Source organism: Camelus ferus, chromosome 22 (assembly GCF_009834535.1).
Source record: "Camelus ferus isolate YT-003-E chromosome 22, BCGSAC_Cfer_1.0, whole genome shotgun sequence".
In the NCBI taxonomy this organism is placed as follows: domain Eukaryota; kingdom Metazoa; phylum Chordata; class Mammalia; order Artiodactyla; family Camelidae; genus Camelus; species Camelus ferus.
The window spans coordinates 6,724,435-6,730,434 of NC_045717.1; the positions used below are offsets into that span (position 1 = coordinate 6,724,435).

General features: G+C 40.2%; 1 protein-coding gene across 8 annotated transcripts in view; it reads left to right on the plus strand.

The window, feature by feature from the left end:
* Positions 1-5,732, plus strand: part of FBXW11 (F-box and WD repeat domain containing 11) — a 112,470-nt gene extending 106,738 nt beyond the window's left edge. For all 8 annotated transcript variants that reach the window (XM_032465101.1, XM_032465097.1, XM_032465100.1 and 5 more), the window contains one exon: positions 3,252-5,732. The gene's annotated coding sequence lies outside the window, so the exon portion shown is untranslated. The remainder of the gene's footprint in view (positions 1-3,251) is intronic.
* Positions 5,733-6,000: the final 268 nt, after the last annotated feature.

A 6,000-nucleotide genomic window follows, 5' to 3' on the forward strand; every position in this document is an offset into this window, starting at 1 on the left:
AGATTTTTGATCCATTTAGAGTTAATTTTTGTGTATGCTGTGAGGTAAGAATGTCATTGTTCTTTTTTATACAGCCGTCTAGTTGTTCCAGCTTCATTGGATTAAAAGACTTTCCTCTTCCCATCAAATTGCTTTAGTGCTCTGTCAGAAATTCAGTTGACCGCTTACTTCTAGGTCTGTTTCTGGCTTCTGATCTATTCTATGATCTGTGGTTATCCTTTTGCCAATACCACACTGTCTAATAAATCAACTTCTTTAAAAAAATTGTTTTGACTATTCTAGGTCCTTTTGGTTTGCATACTCATTTTTGAGTGAAATTTCAAATTCTATGAAAATTATGGGATTATGATCAGAACTGCATTGAATCTAAAGATCATTTTGGGGAGAATTTCCATCTTAAAAATTTTTTTTTTGTTGTTTTTTTAGGGGGAAAGTAATTAGGTTTATTTATTTCATTTTTTATTTAATGGCAGTGCTGGGGATCAAACCCATGACCTCGTGCATGCTAAGCATGCACTCTACCACTGAGCTATGCCCTCCCTGGAAATTTCCATCTTAACAAATGTTGTCTTTCTAATCCATAAACACAGTATATCTCTTTATTATTTAGGGTCTTCTTCAGCTCCTTTTAAGCAGTGTTTTGCAGCCTTGCACGTCTTTTGTTGAGTTTATCCCATTCTTTGTCTTTTCTAAGCTATACGTCTCTCTCTCCCTCTCTGTGTTGCGTTAACTGTAGCCCAGTGCCTCTGCTTTTATTTTTCCACATGAGAGAAGTACATGCAATAGAACATGGTCAACTACAGCTGCTGCTGAGCTTCTGGAACGGGATATGGTCAGGGGAGTAGGTGTACCGTACAGGGTACCTCTCTCGCAGTTTTGACGTGTCCTTGTGTCTTTCCCCTCTGTCAGCAAAGCACGTGATAAAAATCTAAGACATCTGTAATATATTTTCTCCCCCTCTGGCATATTTAATCAATGAATTATAGAACATAGTAAACTTTCACAAATGGACAACTTTTTATATATTACTTAAAAGTGCCCTGAAACAAGATTCCTTTGGTTGAGAGACGAAGTAGCAATCACCAATGCTGTTTCTCGCATCGGCCGTGGCGGAAGGGAAACTGTGCTGTTATGTCTTCCAGGCCATCCTCTCGCCCCCTTTTTGGGGACCTAAGAACAACTGCATTGTTATGATTCACAATTACAAATCGATGGAAAAATCTTACCTGCTTTTTAAGCAGCACAAGCAATGAAACCTCAAATGTGTTTGTCTCTTCAAAGTGAATTACTTTTGACAACCTTGGCAGTCAAGTTTATAGATTTTATTGCTCTTTTCCAAATTCTTTTCATTTATTGTAACATGAAAAAAATTATTACCATGTGACACCGTAAGATTTATGCATAATAAGAAACACTACCCTAATGATGATTTAACCTTGCAGTAAAATACTTACCCCTAAAACATAAGGTAAGAGCATTTCTAGGTTGGGAAATTTAGCAATAAATAGATTTCTTTGCCGAGTCATTTTTTTTTAAATTACAAACTCCTAAGAGCTATATATATACAGTAGCTCTCTTTTGTTATTGCAGGACAATATAAGATCGTTATTAGGAAGATGATAAAAGTAGATAAGCCAAAAGAAGAGACCAAACTCCTACTCAGGGTTCACCATTGTTAACTCCTTTGTATGTATCATTTCAGGCTTTTAAAAATTATAGTTGATAACTGTGCTTTTTTTTCCCCTTTATTGTGAAATTGTCTCATGTCAGTTATGTCACTGTCTGATTATCATTCCTAATGGCAAAATGGTATTTGATTGTTTGGATGTGCCCTGTTCTGTTATTTATGTTTTTCTCCCGGCTTTTAGCTGTTACAAAACACATTGCCACGATTCTTTTAGCTTAATCGTTGCCCAACCCTGTGTTACCCTTGGATAGAATTCTAGAAATGTCTGCAGTGTCTGGGTTAAAGGGTATGACGTTTCAAGACTTTTGATACATAGAGTTGTGTTACCCTCTGGAAGAATTAAATCAGTTGGCATTCCCACCAGCAGGGTTTGAGTGCCTACTTCTTATCTCTGGGTGTTAATATTTTTAAAATAATCCAGGTACTCTTACTTTTTCCTTCATGGGAAAACAGTGGAGAATGAAATTGAATCTGTCTTGAATTCACTGAGAAAGCTTATTAGGATTCTTGACCTTTGTGAAAATTAACAACCTTTTAGGAAAGTTGCCTTTTAAAAAAAGTATACAGGGGGAGGGCATAGCTCAGTGGTGGTGTTCAATCCCCAGTATCGCCATTAAAATAAATAAACAAATAAACCTCACCCCCCCCAAAATGTATACAAGCTTTAAAGAAAAAAACTCTTTTTCTCTTTCTTTCTCTCTCTGGCCATAGAATTTAATTAAGATTGTAACTTATTGGTTGTTGTGAAATCATTTTAATGGATTTTGACTTTGCATGAAATTTAGGATATAAAATGTGAGCCTGCGGTGTCAATAGTAACGCTAAGTCTTGTTTCATGAATGTTCTGCTTAGGGAAGTGTGTTTATATTGACATACACGGATAAATGTAGAGATTGTGATTAAAATGGGTTCCCGACTCAAGGTCATGGTCAAAAAAAAAAAAGTGGAACATTCAGTTGTCTTCCCATCTACGTTGTGTTGTCCTTTTATAAATGATTTATTTCAAAAAGCAGTAATTTTGGACCGTTAGCGTTCAGTTCAGAGGAACGCTTCACTTACGCGCTTGTGCGCGCTTTCTTCTCACAACGGTAAGTGAAGGCTCTCGGTCGGACATGAGCCAGGCCCTGGTGGGCTTTGGGTGTCCTAGAAGGTTATTCTAAATATAAACTCTAAACATGGAGCATGTTTTGTTATATGCATGGCTGCTAGCAGCAGCGTGAAGGATGACGGTTTACTGGGTCAGTCCTTTCTGAATCCCCTCTCTGTCACTTAATGGCTCATGTATGAACTGAGTAATGTGTCTGAGCCTCAGTTCTCTTGTTTGTGAAGTGGCTGTAATAGTCGCTACCTCATAAGGTTGTAGGTTGTTATGAGGTTCAAAATATGATGTCTGGTGTGTAGTACGCACAAAACAACTTGCAGCTTCTATCTTGATGCTGATTATTTGAAAATCAATGTTCTGTGTGGATGTGGATGGGCTGTGGTGTATATCTCCATGTCTAACCAGAATATCCATCCCTACTCCCTTTGTTTTTTTGTTTTTGTTTGGTTTTTGTTTTTTCAGGGTTTCCTAGTCTTGAACTACTGGCTACTGGCTACCAAATGCCTGAGGGAGTTCTTCACAGCTGAGTTATGAAGCTGGAATTGGTTCTAGACGCTGGGTAGATGCAAAGTACCGACATTTCTCACCTCCGATTCTGGCCTCTACTTGGAGAAGGATACCTTAGCTTCACCGACTTTCAGTAGCACAGAAGCCCTTTTCCTCCCCCCATCAGTGAAAAAAATCTAATGCTTCAAATGTAAATTGTTCATATAAAAGGAACGTACAGTCTGTTTCATGGAAGTTGATGGACCGTCAAGAGAAGACTTGGCCTCTAATTTATATTGCTTTGCACTTTGGTGTGATGTTAAGGAACAGCGTTCTTCTTCGGTGAAATTTTGGGTGCCAAACACCTACCCAGAATGTCCAGGGCTTTCTTTCTCAGAAGTTAGCGTTCTCCTTTTGACCGTCCAAGTCACTATGAATTCTGACTTGTATTAGGAACATGTTGGACAATGGAAGAATTTCTCTGGATTGTTTTAGTCATGTTTTTTGGATTACACTTCCTTTCTGTACCAGTTTCTTTTAATTTAAAGAAGTGCAAGCCAGGTTATATTATCGCCCAACAGGTAATATAGCTCTTTTCTTTCATTAACTGTTCTCTGTGCCCGCAACCATCCCCTGATATTTGGTAGAGTAACACCTTTACACGTGTGCTTGCCTCCTAATTTAAGATACTGTATCCGCATGTAGATATAATGTACATAACAGTTTAACCTCATGGTTGCTCGAGTCAGGGCCCCGTGCCTGAGACACTAATGCAGAGTGTGTGCGCACTTAGCCGTGGGCTGGGCTCAAGAACCCGATTCCAGGGTTGACATGGATTACCTAGAACCCTTCCTGCAGTATTCATATAGTGTTTTTATTTTGTCATTGTCATTGTGTGTATGTGGTGTGTGTGTATTTTAATGGAAATTTTGTTTTAAAATGTAATTTCTAAAGTTTAACACAGAATGTTCTATTTGTTGTGCAGTATATGCAATAGAGAGGTACCTTAAAATTTTTTTGTTGTTTTTTTCCTCATCAGTACTCCTGAGTACTCGTGGTCACTTCCCATGGTGTATGTTCTGTGTGTTAGTAACCCTGGGAAGGGAAGAGCGAGAGGGCCGGTTGCCTGGCCCTCCTGGCTCTGGCATCCGTGCATCCTGCCCTCGGGGTGGTGGCAGGGCCCTCGTGGGGTTGGAGCCGTGTCCCAGGTCACGCTGGTTCAGAGGCCCATCTTGAGTGGAAGGGTCCTCCCATGTGGTGCGAAGCCTCAAGCTCACGAACCCCATCCTGTCATCTCTGGTGTCACCTGTTGTGGCGCCGGCAGGTTCTCTGCTCCCGCGTGCTCCGCAGCCCGGATGTGAGACTGGCCCCATCCTGCTGACGTGCCCGGAAGGGACTTTGGGTCGGCACTCCTTTTCCGTTGTTCCATATTAGGTTTTGATTTGCCCCTTGCCATTGTTTCCAAAGATCAAGGAATGTCGCTAACATTTTAAAGGACCAATGAGAACCTCCTATTAACTAAACCTCTTCCCGTGGAAGCACATTCTCCCACCGAAGGGAAGGTGCCTGGGCTGTTTTGTCCTCTGCATTGAGAACGGTGTGGGGATCAATGTGTGTGTCTGTGATTGTTTTATGAGGTTGGCTTGCTTTTTTTTTTTTTTTTTTCCCCTTTGTCCTTTTTTAAAAAATACATCCTTCCCTCCCACATGTTACTAAATTAATTTCTATTTTTGAGAAGTTGAATCTCAAAGTGTAAAAAAATAAATCTCCCTCCATCAGGTGGATGTCGTAAGCCTGACAGTGGTTGTGAAAGTGGCTTGACTTGTACCACTCTTCTTTTGACAGCTTTAATGCCAGCCGGTTAGGAGAGCCCAGCGGGCAGGGCAGGGAGGGGGGAGGGGCGGAGGCAGTTCTGAATGGATGGACTTTTCTGTTGTTTTTGCATGTTTAATATAGAAGTTCATGTTCCTTGGGAGATCATGACCTTTGAATATGCACACAACCTTTGAATTGTGCCTACTAAATTATAGCAGGGGACTTTGGCACCCAAGGAATTCTGACTTTCTGGGATTATAGTAGTAATTCCCAGCTGTACTCTGGACTTTATTTTGCTAACCATAATTGAGCAACTGCTATATTAATGTTTTAAAGCACTGGGATAGTCTAATTCTAACTTGTAATTAATTATGTTTGCCAATTACCTGTTTGAATTAAATTTGTGTCTCAACAGCTATTGAAACTGTTAAATTGTACAGATATTATTCATGACAGCTTTGTACCGTGGAATGTGCTTAATAAAAAACGAAAAGTTTGACCTTTGTCCAATAAATTGCTAAGTGATGGCAATAAGTCAAGTATGAGTATTACGCAGTACACCTGATCTGGCTTCATGCAATTGTTACTTCAGCTACTAATTCAAAGCCAATACTCTATTAATAAAGTGTTGCAATACTCTGATGTTCTGTTAAGAAATTTTTCAAAAAAACTGTTGATGGGCTGTCAGTAATTCAGTGACATACAATTAAAGTTCGTAGATTGAAGACACCATCTGCTCTGTACAGTGAGGTCGAAGGCAGAGTACTCTTGGCCTGTGGAAACGGGGATGAGATGATGCCAGTCCATGCCCTGGGCCTTTTGCTGAAAGCAGACTTGAACCTCGGGAGCTGGGGGCTGGTTCAGAACCCCTCCCCCCCCAGCAAATCTGCTTCCCACAGGTCCTTCGTTG